Source organism: Oncorhynchus mykiss, chromosome 7 (genome assembly GCF_013265735.2).
Source record: "Oncorhynchus mykiss isolate Arlee chromosome 7, USDA_OmykA_1.1, whole genome shotgun sequence".
Classification (NCBI taxonomy): domain Eukaryota; kingdom Metazoa; phylum Chordata; class Actinopteri; order Salmoniformes; family Salmonidae; genus Oncorhynchus; species Oncorhynchus mykiss.
This window is the reverse complement of record NC_048571.1, coordinates 78982678-78997346: the sequence shown is the minus strand read 5'-3', so window position 1 is coordinate 78997346 and position 14669 is coordinate 78982678. Positions and strand designations below refer to the sequence as shown.

The following is a 14669-nucleotide window of genomic DNA, read 5'->3' as shown; positions in this document are numbered from 1 at the left end:
AAAACATTTAAAAGTTTCCCCTTAAACCACTCGAGTATTGCTTTAGTAGTATGCTTGGGGTCATTGTCCTGCTGGTAGGTGAACCCCCGCCCCAGTCTCAAATCTCTGGAAGACTGAAACAGTTTTCCCTCAAGAATTTCCCTGTATTTAGTCCCATCCATCATTCCTTCAATTCTGACCAGTTTCCCAGTCCCTGCCGATTAAAAACATCTCCACAGCATGATGCTGCCACCACCATGCTTCACTGTGGGGATGGTGTTCTCGGAGAGATGAGAGGTGTTGGGTTTGCGCCAGACATTGCGTTTTCCTTGATGGTCAAAAAGCTCAATTTTAGTCTCACCTGACCAGAGTACCTTCTTCCATATGTTTGGGGAGTCTCCCACATGTCTTTTGGTGAACACCAAATGTGTTTGCTTATTTTCTTCTTTAAGCATTGGCTTTTTCTTGCCACGCTTCCGTAAAGCCCAGCTCTGTGGAGTGTACGACTTAAAGTGGTCCTATGAACAGATACTCCAATCTCCACCATGGAGCTTTGCAGCTCCTTCAGGGTTATCTTTCATCTCTTTGTTGCCTCTCTGATTAATGTCCTCCTTGCCCGGTCCGTAAGTTTTGGTGGGTGGCCCTCTCTTGGCTGGTTTGTTGTGGTGCCATATTCTTTCCACATTTTTTTTTATAATGGATTTAATGGTACTCTGTGGGATGTTCAAAGTTTCAGATTTTTCTTTTTATAACCCAACCCTGATCTGTACTTCTCCACAACTTTGTCCCTGATCTGTTTGGAGAGCTCCTTGGTCTTCATGGTGCAGCTTGCTTGGTGGTGCTGCTTGCTTAGTTGTGTTGCAGACTCTGGGGCCTATCAGAACAGGTATAAACAGTTGAAATCCAAAGTTTACATACACCTTAGCCAAATACATTTAAACTCAGTTTTTTACCATTCCTGACACTTAATCCTAGTAAAAATTGCCTGTCTTGGGTCAGTTAGGATCACCACTTACTTTTAAGAATGTGAAATGTCAGAATAATAGTAGAGAGAATGATTTACTTCAGCTTTTATTATAATGGATTTAATGGAGCTCTTTGGGGTGTTCAAAGTTTTGGAATTTTTTTCGTAACCCAACCCTGATTTGTACTCCTCCACAACTTTGTCCCTGACCTGTTTGGAGAGCTCCTTGTTCTTCATGGTGCCGCTTGCTTGGTGGTGTTGCAGACTCTGGGGCTTTTCAGAACAGGTGTATTTATACTGAGATCATGTGACAGATCATGTGACACTTAGATTTCACACAGGTGGACTTTATTTAACTAATTGTGTGACTTCTCAAGGTAATTTGTTGCACCAGATCTTATTTAGGAGCTTCATAGCAAAGGGTGAATACATATGCACGCAGCACTTCTCCATTTTCTATTTTCTGTATGTTCATTACATGAAATCCAAATAGAAATCAGTTTAAATTACAGGTTATAATGCAACAAAATAGGGAAAACTCCAAGGGGAATGAATACTTTTGCAAGGCACTGTATTTTTAATCTTTGTGCTATTAGCCCATACAAACACATCGGATAACAGATGCACTACATAGAACAACAGATAGTCCCCCCCAAAAAAATCTAAATGAAGTTTGTTCTGAAGTGTCTGTCCTATATCTGATATAAGAAAGATCAGGAAACATATATATTTTTTGTACATGTATTTAACCCCTTATTTTTGTCGCTAAACATTCTCCATTTATACTTCCATAACTTTTTTGGACTGGTACCGGGTGACCTTCAGACAAGTCTTGTGAGGCCTGTGGGCGTCCGAAAACAAAACTACTGACATGGACGTGTTCGTGGGAGTCTCATCTTTCCATAATAGTTTATGCCAAAGTGTCCGGACACTACAGACCATTTTGTGAGAAGGCCGTCTCATGGTCTGACAAACAGCGCTCTAGCTCTGTCGCCTTTCACTGCAGATGTTGTTGTGTTAAATACAGTAGACAGATGCGGATGTGTTAAATACAGTAGACAGATGCGGATGTGTTAAATACAGTAGACAGATGTGGATGTGTTAAATACAGTAGACAGATGAGGACGTGTTAAATACAGTAGACAGATGCGGATGTGTTAAATACAGTAGACAGATGCGGATGTGTTAAATACAGTAGACAGATGTGGACAGATGTAGACAGATGTGGATGTGTTAAATACAGTAGACAGATGTGGATGTGTTAAATACAGTAGACAGATGCGGATGTGTTAAATACAGTAGACAGATGCGGATGTGTTAAATACAGTAGACAGATGTGGACAGATGTAGACAGATGTGGATGTGTTAAATACAGTAGACAGATGCGGATGTGTTAAATACAGTAGACAGATGTGGATGTGTTAAATACAGTAGACAGATGAGGACGTGTTAAATACAGTAGACAGATGCGGATGTGTTAAATACAGTAGACAGATGCGGATGTGTTAAATACAGTAGACAGATGCGGATGTGTTAAATACAGTAGACAGATGCGGATGTGTTAAATACAGTAGACAGATGCGGATGTGTTAAATACAGTAGACAGATGTGGACAGATGTAGACAGATGTGGATGTGTTAAATACAGTAGACAGATGTGGATGTGTTAAATACAGTAGACAGATGCGGATGTGTTAAATACAGTAGACAGATGCGGATGTGGTAAATACAGTAGACATATGTGGACAGATGTAGACAGATGTGGATGTGTTAAATACAGTAGACAGATGTGGATGTGTTAAATACAGTAGACAGATGTGGATGTGTTAAATACAGTAGACAGATGCGGATGTGTTAAATACAGTAGACAGTAGACAGATGTGGATGTGTTAAATACAGTAGACAGTAGACAGATGTGGATGTGTTAAATACAGTAGACAGTAGACAGATGCGGATGTGTTAAATACAGTAGACAGTAGACAGATGTGGATGTGTTAAATACAGTAGACAGATGTGGATGTGTTAAATACAGTAGACAGATGCGGATGTGTTAAATACAGTAGACAGTAGACAGATGTGGATGTGTTAAATACAGTAGACAGTAGACAGATGTGGATGTGTTAAATACAGTAGACAGTAGACAGATGTGGATGTGTTAAATACAGTAGACAGTAGACAAATGTGGATGTGTTAAATACAGTAGACAGTAGACAGATGTGTTAGCGTGGGCGCTAAATAGCGTTTCAATCAGTGACGTCACTTGCTCTGAGACCTTGAAGTAGTAGTTCCCCTTGCTCTGCAAGGGCCGCGGCTTTTGTGGAGCGATGGGTAACGACGCTTCGTAGGCGTCAGTTGTTGATGTGTGCAGAAGGTCCCTGGTTCGCGCCCGGGTATGGGCGAGGGGACGGTTTAAAATGATACTGTTACATAAATACAGTAGACAGATGTGGATGTGTTAAATACAGTAGACAGATGTGGATGTGGTAAAGTAAAGTAAAGTACTACTTTATTTCTAACTGCAACTCAAGTACTCTGTGTCATGACATGACATTTTTGAAAATCTCACAGACTGTGGCTTTACGTTTCATTTAATATTTATAGATTTACAGCACAATCAATGTGCTAAAACAATAACAACAATGAACAAATGGTTAAAATATGGGACAACTGTGAATGTCGTTTAGCTTTAGTCAGACTGACTACATGTAAACTGTTCATTGTTGTTATTGTTCATGGACTGTAATGCCTCTTTGATTGGCTGTGATGGTACAGTCATCTTTGACGACATGTGTAATCAGGATGTGTGTAGGAAGTGTTTGATCACATACATCTATTTCAATCATTTATTTTGGCATGAAGTTCCAAGCACATTTAAAACAATGTGGACTGGATGGAAAGGATTAGAATGTTAGAAGAACTGATCTTATATCAGGGAATAAAGTCTTGGGAAGATGTGAAGGAACAGGGTTACTTTTGCCTGGTTCATTTTTGCATTATTTCATGGCTCCTCTTTTTGCTTCATGTCATGCTATACATCTTGGATTTCACCTTATTGTTGGAACGTTGAAGCAGTCTGCTTATATCAGTTAGTGTCAGGTGCGTGAATGAGGACCCAAAAGCGAATTAACAAAACAGAGTTTCTTTAATGACGAAACACACGTAGGCTCAGATGGACAGGCAGATTCCGACAGGACAGGACAAGGTTAGATGAACAGGCAGATTCCGACAGGACAGGACAAGGTTGCAGCAAACACGACGATAGTCTGGTTCAGGCATGAGTAACACAAACGAGAATCCGACAAAGACAGGAGCAGAAACAGAGAGAGATATAGAGACCTAATCAGAGGGAAAAAGGGAACAGGTGGGAAAAGGGGTGAACGAGGTAGTCAGAGAAGACAAGGAACAGCTGGGGGAAAGAGGGGAAGAAGAGGTAACCTAGTACGACCAGCAGAGGGAGACAGGGTGAAGAGAAAGGACAGAAACAAGACACAACATGACAATACATGACAGTACCCCCCCACTCACCGAGCGCCTCCTGGCGCACTCGAGGAGGAAACCTGGTGGCAACGGAGGAAATCATCGATCAGCGAACGGTCCAGCACGTCCCGAGAGGGAACCCAACTCCTCTCCTCAGGACCGTACCCCTCCCAATCCACTAGGTACTGATGACCACGGCCCCGAGGACGCATGTCCAAAATCTTACGGACCCTGTAGATAGGTGCGCCCTCGACAAGGATGGGGGGGGGGGGGGTGAAGACGAGCGGGGGCGCGAAGAACGGGCTTAACACAGGAGACATGGAAGACCGGGTGGACGCGACGAAGATATAGCGGAAGAAGAAGTCGCACTGCGACAGGATTAATGATCTGAGAAATACGGAACGGACCAATGAACCGCGGGGTCAACTTGCGAGAAGCTGTCTTAAGGGGAAGGTTCTGAGTGGAGAGCCAAACTCTCTGACCGCGACAATATCTAGGACTCTTAGTTCTACGCTTATTAGCAGCTCTCACAGTCTGCGCCCTATAACGGCAAAGTGCAGACCTGACCCTCTTCCAGGTGCGCTCGCAACGTTGGACAAAAGCCTGAGCGGAGGGGACGCTGGACTCGGCGAACTGAGATGAGAACAGCGGAGGCTGGTACCCGAGGCTACTCTGAAAAGGAGATAGCCCGGTCGCAGACGAAGGAAGCGAGTTGTGGGCGTATTCTGCCCAGGGGAGCTGTTCTGACCAAGACGCAGGGTTGCGAAAAGAAAGACTGCGTAAGATGCGACCAATAGTCTGATTGGCCCGTTCTGCTTGACCGTTAGACTGGGGGTGAAAGCCGGAAGAGAGACTGACGGAAGCCCCAATCAAACGGCAAAACTCCCTCCAAAATTGAGACGTGAATTGCGGACCTCTGTCCGAAACGACATCTGACGGAAGGCCATGAATTCTGAAAACATTCTCGATGATGATTTGTGCCGTCTCTTTAGCAGAAGGAAGCTTAGCAAGGGGAATAAAATGAGCCGCCTTAGAGAACCTATCGACAACCGTAAGAATAACAGTCTTCCCCGCTGACGAAGGCAGTCCGGTGACAAAATCCAAGGCGATGTGAGACCACGGTCGAGAGGGAATGGGAAGCGAGAGTACTCTCGACAGAGAGTATAGTCTACCCCGGGGGGGAGTGGTTCCCGGAAGGAGATCAATACTACAATCATACGACCGGTGTGGAGGAAGAGAGGTGGCCCTGGACCGACTGAACACCGTGCGCAGATCGTGATATTCCTCCGGCACCCCTGTCAAATCACCAGGCTCCTCCTGTGAAGAAGAGACAGAGGAAACAGGAGGGATAGCAGACATTAAACATTTCACAAGACAAGAGACGTTCCAGGAGAGGATAGAATTACTAGACCAATTAATGGAAGGATTATGACAAACTAGCCAGGGATGGCCCAAAACAACAGGTGTAAAAGGTGAACGAAAAATTAAAAAAGAAATGGTTTCGCTATGATTACCAGAGACAGTGAGGGTTAAAGGTAGCGTCTCACGCTGAATCCTGGGGAGAGGACTACCATCCAAGGCGAACAAGGCCGTGGACTCCCTTAACTGTCTGAGAGGAATGTCATGTTCCCGAGCCCAGGTCTCGTCCATAAAACAGCCCTCCGCCCCAGAGTCTATCAAGGCACTGCAGGAAGCTGACGAACCGGTCCAGCGTAGATGGACCGACAAGGTAGTGCAGGATCTTGAAGGAGAGACAGGAGTAGTAGCGCTCACCAGTAGCCCTCCGCTTACTGATGAGCTCTGGCTTTTACTGGACATGAAGTGACAAAATGACCAGCGGAACCGCAATAGAGACAGAGGCGGTTGGTGATTCTCCGTTCCCTCTCTTTAGTCGAGATGCGGATACCTCCCAGCTGCATAGGCTCAGCACCCGAGCCGGCAGAGGAAGATGGTAGTGATGCGGAGAGGGGGGCAACGGAGAACGCGAGCTCCTTTCCACGAGCTCGGTGACGAAGATCAACCCGTCGCTCAATGCGAATAGCGAGTTCAATCAAGGAATCCACGCTGGAAGGAACCTCCCGGGAGAGAATCTCATCCTTTACCTCTGCGCGGAGACCCTCCAGAAAACGAGCGAGCAAAGCCGGCTCGTTCCAGCCACTGGAGGCAGCAAGAGTGCGAAACTCAATAGAGTAGTCTGTTATGGATCGATTACCTTGACATAGGGAAGACAGGACCCTGGAAGCCTCCTCCCCAAAAACAGATTGATCAAAAACCCGTATCATCTCCTCCTTAAAGTCCTGATACTGGTTAGTACACTCAGCCCTTGCCTCCCAGATTGCCGTGCCCCACTCACGAGCCCGTCCAGTAAGGAGAGATATGACGTAGGCGATACGAGCAGTGCTCCTGGAGTAAGTGTTGGGCTGGAGAGAAAACACAATATCACACTGGGTGAGGAACGAGCGGCATTCAGTGGGCTCCCCAGAGTAACACGGTGGGTTATTGATTCTGGGCTCCGGAGATTCGAAAGCCCTGGAAGTGGCCGGTGGATCGAGGCGGAGATGGTGAACCTGTTCTGTGAGGTTGGAGACTTGGGTGGCCAGGGTCTCAACGGCATGTCGAGCAGCAGACAATTCCTGCTCGTGTCTGCCTAGCATCGCTCCCTGGATCTCGACGGCTGAGTGGAGAGGATCCGAAGTCGCTGGGTCCATTCTTGGTCGGATTCTTCTGTCAGGTGCGTGAATGAGGACCCAAAAGCGAATTAACAAAACAGAGTTTCTTTAATGACGAAACACACGTAGGCTCAGATGGACAGGCAGATTCCGACAGGACAGGACAAGGTTAGATGAACAGGCAGATTCCGACAGGACAGGACAAGGTTGCAGCAAACACGACGATAGTCTGGTTCAGGCATGAGTAACACAAACGAGAATCCGACAAAGACAGGAGCAGAAACAGAGAGAGATATAGAGACCTAATCAGAGGGAAAAAGGGAACAGGTGGGAAAAGGGGTGAACGAGGAAGTCAGAGAAGACAAGGAACAGCTGGGGGAAAGAGGGGAAGAAGAGGTAACCTAGTACGACCAGCAGAGGGAGACAGGGTGAAGAGAAAGGACAGAAACAAGACACAACATGACAATACATGACAGTTAGATTGAATGGGAACAGAAGTGATGTAGGCATCAGATACAGTGGATTTAGAATAGCTTCCAGATAGTGTTGATTAGAATAACTTCCAGATACGGTTGATTAGAATAACTTCCAGATACGGTTGATTAGAATAACTTAGAGATACGGTTGATTAGAATAACTTCCAGATACGGTTGATTAGAATAACTTCCTGATATGGTTGATTAGAATAACTTCCAGATACGGTTGATTAGAATAACTTCCAGATACGGTTGTTTAGAATAACTTCCAGATACGATTGATTAGAATAACTTCCAGATACGGTTGTTTAGAATAACTTTCAGATACGGTTGATTAGAATAACTTCCGATATTGTTGATTTAGAATAACTTCCAGATACGGGTGATTAGAATAACTTCCAGATATGGTTGATTAGAATAACTTCCATATAGTGTTGATTTAGAATAACTTCCAGATACGGTTGATTAGAATAACTTCCAGATACGGTTGTTTAGAATAACTTCCAGATACAGTTGATTAGAATAACTTCCAGATATGGTTGATTAGAATAACTTCCTGATACGGTTGATTAGAATAGCTTCCAGATATGGTTGATTATAATAACTTCCAGATACGGTTGTTTAGAATAACTTCCAGATAGTGTTGATTAGAATAACTTCCAGATACGGTTGATTAGAATAACTTCCAGATACGGTTGATTATAATAACTTCCAGATACGGTTGTTTAGAATAACTTTCAGATACGGTTGGTTAGAATAACTTCCGATAGTGTTGATTTAGAATAACTTCCTGATACGGTTGTTTAGAATAACTTCCAGATACGGTTGATTATAATAACTTCCAGATACGGTTGTTTAGAATAACTTCCAGATAGTGTTTTTAGAATAACTTCCAGATAGTGTTGATTAGAATAACTTCCAGATATGGTTGATGATAATAACTTCCAGATACGGTTGATTATAATAACTTCCAGATAGTGTTGATTTAGAATAACATCCAGATATGGTTGATTAGAATCAAATCAAATCAAATGTATTTCTATAGCCCTTCGTACACCAGCTGATATCTCAAAGTACTGTACAGAAACCCAGCCTAAAACTCCAAACAGCAAGCAATGCAGGTGCAGAAGCACGGTGGCTAGGAAAAACTCCCTAGAAAGGCCAAAACCTAGGAAGAAACCTAGAGAGGAACCAGGCTATGTGGGGTGGCCAGTCCTCCCTTGGCTGTGCCGGGTGGAGATTATAACAGAACATGGCCAAGATGTTCAAATGTTCATAAAGGACCAGCATGGTCAAATAATAATAATCACAGGCAGAACAGTTGAAACTGGAGCAGCAGCACGGCCAGGTGGACTGGGGACAGCAAGGAGTCATCATGTCAGGTAGTCCTGAGGCATGGTCCTAGGGCTCAGGTCCTCCGAGAGAGAGAGAGAAAGAAAGAGAGAAAGAGAGAATTAGAGAGAGCATACTTAAATTCACACAGGACACTGGATAGGACAGGAGAAGTACTCCAGATATAACAAACTGATCCTTGCCCCCCTACACATAAACTACTGCAGCATAAATACTGGAGGCTGAGACAGGAGGGGTCAGGAGACACTGTGGCCCCATCCGATGACACCCCCGGACAGGGCCAAACAGGAAGGATATAACCCAACCCACTTTGCCAAAGCACAGCCCCCACACCACTAGAGGGATATCTTCAACCACCAACTTACAATCCTGAGACAAGGCCGAGTATAGCCCACAAAGATCTCCGCCACGGCACAACCCAAGGGGGTGCGCCAACCCAGACAGGAAGATCACATCAGTGACTCAACCCACTCAAGTGACGCACCCCTCCTAGGGACGGTATGAAAGAGCCCTAGTAAGCCAGTGACTCAGCCCCTGTAATAGGGTTAGAGGCAGAGAATCCCAGTGGAAAGAGGGGAACTGGCCAGGCAGAGACAGCAAATAGCTTCCAGATACGGTTGATTAGAATAACTTCCAGATAGTGTTGATTAGAATAACTTCCAGATAGTGTTGTTTAGAATCACTTCCAGATAGTGTTGTTTAGAATAACTTCCAGATACGGTTGATTAGAATAACTTCCAGATACGGTTGATTTAGAATAACTTCCAGATAGTGTTGATTATAATAACTTCCAGATAGTGTTGATTATAATAACTTCCAGATACGGTTGATTAGAATAACTTCCAGATCGTGTTGATTATAATAACTTCCAGATAGTGTTGATTAGAATAACTTGCAGATACGGTTGATTAGAATCAAATCAAATTTATTTCTATAGCCCTTCGTACACCAGCTGATATGTCAAAGTACTGCACAGAAACCCAGCCTAAAACCCCAAAGAGCAAGCAATGCAGGTGTAGAAGCACGGTGGCTAGGAAAAACTACCTAGAAAGGCCAAAACCTAGGAAGAAACCTAGAGAGGAACCAGGCTATGTGGGGTGGCCAGTCCTCTTCTGGCTGTGCCGGGTGGAGATTATAACAGAACATGGCCAAGATGTTCAAATGTTCATAAATGACCAGCATGGTCAAATAATAATAATCACAGGCAGAACAGTTGAAACTGGAGCAGCAGCACAGCCAGGTGGACTGGGGACAGCAAGGAGTCATCATGTCAGATAGTGTTGATTAGAATTTCTTCCAGATATTTGACAGACTTCTTCCTCTGACTTCCTTTCTCATATTTGTGTGCAGTTTTTTAGATTGTGCCAGTTCCTTACAACAAATGTAGTACATTTACATTTGAGTCATTTAGCACAGCGGTTCCCAAACTGTGGGCCACACCCCCTAAGGGTGCGAGGGGTTGGCAAGGGGGGCGTAGGTACCCCCCCTAAATTAAACTTTTTAATGGAACTCAGTCCACCATTAAATTTACTCTTGAAAGTTGTAATAGTAGAATGCACAAGCTGCCATTTATAAATTAGGTAGTGCATCATCAGTTCCTCTTGTCATCTCAGTCATTACATACTATAGAGGGCTATTTATAACGTGTCAGAAGTGTCCACATCAACTAGTCCATGTCAGCTTCTGGTTTTTTTTGTTGCCCATTGATATTGCTGTCATTTTTTTGTCACACAAATATCACATGAATACACATTAGACATGGCAAAATGTATAGGACTGCAAGAACATTTGCATTTAAACTACACTATTTTCTTTGGACCCAATGACAATGTGTAGAATTGTAGGAAATACGCTTTAAACCTGCAACATTCTCTCCACCAACAAGAGCGGTGTGAATAGTTTGAGTAATGAACAGTGCTTGTGCCCATAGAAATAGGCGTGGTGCGCGTTCACAGGGGGGCCGTGGGATGTTCCCTAATGCGGGGGCCCCAAGTGAAATTGTTTTGGAACCCTTGATTTAGCAGACGCTCCTATCCAGAGCGACTTACAATGAATGCTTTTATTTTTAGATAGCAAGGTGAGACAAGGACATTTTCCCGCGGTATATCCTGATCTCCTATTCATTCAGCTGCCTCATTTTGATGTCCTTCAGTAGGCTGGCTTGCCCTGAGGCCAAAGCGACACCATTGGTCTTCGTTAGTGCGCTGACCCCTATTTGGCAGGGCAGTTCCATATCTATGTACCCGTCTGTGTGTGTTTTTCTGTGTGTGTCAGTATGTGCGTGTGTGTGCGTGTGTTTTTCTGTGTGTCTGTATGTGTGTGTGTGCATGCCTGTATGACTTTGTTTGTCTATACACTCGTTGCTGAGGAAGCAGGCAGCATTTACAGTATTGGAGAGTTGACCAAAGGTGCACGACAGATTTGATTATTGTAGCCACAAGGCATTGGCATGTCCCAAATGGCACCCTATTCCCTACATCGTGCACTACTTTTGACTAGGGCCCTATGGACCCTGGTCAAATGTAGTGCACTATGTATGGAACAGGGTACCATTTAGGACGAAGACCCTGTTTCCATCTAGAGTAGGAGGTGACATTATGAGTCCTGTTTATAGACATATTGTTTTCTTCCAAGTGCCAACACTATTGTTGTGATAAATAGCTCCTTTTTCTTCCTGATGGGGGAAGGCTTACTGCAGGCCTAGGCTGCATCCCAAATGGCACCCTAATCCCTATTTAATGCACTACTTTTGACCAGGCCCCATAGGGGTGTAGTGCACTACATAGGGAACATGGTTCCATTTGGAATGTGTCCCTACTCTTTTGTTTGGTTGGAAGGGAAATTTAGCTGGCAATGGCATGTTGACATTGCTGATGGTTATGATTGCTAAGCATTAAGTGAAGCCCTGGCTTTGACCTTTTGTTTGAAGTCCACAGCTTAGCCACGGAATCACTTTGATGAGGACATACTGACGGATGGACTGACACATTGGGCCTGAAGGGGGAGAACGAGCATGATCTGTGAAAAAAAATCACATTTGAGCTGCGTTGTTGCCACGTGTGCCTACTCACAACATAATACAATGACCTCCAAAAGTATTGGGACAGTGACATTTTTGTTGTGGTTTCAGATCTGTACTCAATCACTTTGGATTTGAAATAATACAATGAATATGAGGTTAACGTGCAGACTGTCAGCTTTAATTTGAAGGTATTTTCATCCGTATCGGGTGAACCGTTTAGAAATTTCAGCACTTTTTTAAAATAGTCCCCCCATTTTAGGGTACCAACAGTATTATTACAAATTCACTTGTGTATTAAAGCAGTCAAAAGCAGTGGTGTAAAGTACTTAAGTAGTACTTTAAGGGTATTTTTACTTAAGTCGTTTTTTTGGTATCTGTACTTTACTATTTACAGTGCCTTGCAAAAGTATTTGGCCCCTTTGAACTTTGCAACCTTTTGCCACATTTCAGGCTTCAAACATAAAGATATAAAACTGTATTTTTTTGTGAGAGACACCCCAAGCGACCTACAGCTGTAATCGCAGCAAAAGGTGGCGCTACAAAGTATTAACTTAAGGGGGCTGAATAATTTTGCACGCCCAATTTTTCAGTTTTTGATTTGTTAAAAAAGTTTGAAATATCCAATAAATATCGTTCCACTTCATGATTGTGTCCCACTTGTTGTTGATTCTTCACAAAAAAATACAGTTTTATATCTTTATGTTTGAAGCCTGAAATGTGGCAAAAGGTCGCAAAGTTCAAGGGGGCCGAATACTTTCGCAAGGCACTGTATATTTTTTGACAACTTTTGCTTGTACTTCACTACATTTCAAAAGAAAATAATGCACTTTTTACTCCATACATTTTCTCTGACACCCAAAAGTATTCGTTAAGTTTTGAATGCTTAGCAGGACAGGAAAATTGTCAAATTCATGCCCCTATCAAGAGGACATCCCTGCTCATCCCTACTGCCTCTGATCTGGCGGACTCACACATGCGTCATTTGTAAATTATGTCTGAGTGTTGGAGTGTGACCCTGGCTATCTGTAAATAAAAAAAACAAGAAAATGGTGCCGTCTGGATTGCTTAATATAAGGATTTTGATAATTAAGTATAGTTAAAACCAAATATTTTTAGACTTTTACTGAAGTATTATTTTACTGGGTGACTTTCACTTTGACTTGAGTCATTTTCTAGAAAGGTATCTTTCCTTTTACTCAAGTACAGTGGCTTGCGAAAGTATTTTCCTATTTTGTAGCCTTACAACCTGGAATTAAAATAGATTTTTTGGGGGGGGTTGTATCATTTGATCTACACAACATGCCTACCACTTTGAAGATACAAAATATGTTTTATTGTGAAACAAACAAGAAATAAGACAAAAAAAAAACAGAACTTGAGGGTGCATAACTATTCACCCCCTCCCCCCCAAGTCAATACTTCGTAGAGCCCCCTTTTGCAGTAATTACAGCAAACTTTAAGTCATACCACAGATTCTCAATTGGATGGAGCTCTGGGCTTTGACTAGGTCATTCGAAGACAATTAAATGCTTCCCCTTAAATCACTCAAGTGTTGCTTTAGCAGTATGCTTAGGGTCATTGTCCTGCTGGAAAGTGAATCTCCATCCCAGTCTCAAATCTCTGGAAGACAAACAGGTTTCCCTCAAGAATTTCCCTGTATTTATCTCCATCCATCATTCCTTCAAATCTGACCAGTTTCCCAGTCCCTGCCGATGAAAAACATCCCTGTGGGGATGGTGTTCTTTGGGTTATTTTTTAAATTTATTTTTAATTTAACCTTTATTTAACTAGGCAAGTCAGTTAAGAACACATTCTTATTTACAATGACGGCCTAGGAACAGTGGGTTAACTGCCTTGTTCAGTGGCAGAACAACATATTTTTACCTTGTCGGCTCTGCGATTCAATCCAGCAACCTTTCGGATACTGGCCCAACTCTCTAACCTGTCGCCCCGGGGTGATGAGAGGATTTGCGCCAGACATAGCGTTTTCCTTGATGTCCAAAAACCTCAATTTTAGTCTCATCTGACCAGAGTACCTTCTTCCATAGGTTTGGGGAGTCTCCCACATGCCTTTTGGCGAACACCAACGTGTTTGCTTATTTTTTCTTCAAGCAATGGCTTTTTTTTGGCCACTCGTCCGTAAAGCCTAGCTCTGTGGAGTGTACGGCTTAAAGTGGTTCTATGGACAGATACTCCTATCTCCGCTGTAGAGCTTTGCAGCTCCTTCAGGGTTATCTTTGGTCTCTTTGTTGCCTCTCTGATTAATGCCCTCCTTGTCTGGTCCGTGAGTTTTAGTGGGCGGCCCTCTCTTGGCAGGTTTGTTGTGGTGCCATATTCTTTCAATTTGTTTTATAATGGTGGTCTTTGAAATGTTCAAAGTTTTGGATATTTTTTATAACCCAACCCCGATCTGTACTTCTCCACAACTTTGTCCCTTACCTGTTTGGAGAGCTCCTTGGTCTTTATGGTGCTTGGTGGTGCTGCTTGCTTAGCGGTGTTGCAGACTCTGGGGCCTTTCAGAACATGTGTATATATACTGAGATCATGTGACTGATAACGTGACACTTAGATTGCACACCGGTGGACTTTATTTAACTAATTATGTGACTTCTGAAGGTAATTGGTGGCACCAGATCTTATTTAGGGGCTTCATAGCAAAGAGGGTGAATACATATGCAGGCACCTCTTTTCCGATTATTTTTTAGAATTTCTTTAAACAAGTAATTTTTT

At 43.4% G+C, this 14669-nt stretch overlaps 1 protein-coding gene across 5 annotated transcripts in view; it reads left to right on the top strand.

Annotated features, from left to right (window-relative positions):
* Positions 1-14669, top strand: part of LOC110528552 (cadherin-22) — a 269991-nt gene that overhangs the window by 118918 nt on the left and 136404 nt on the right. The window lies entirely within an intron of this gene.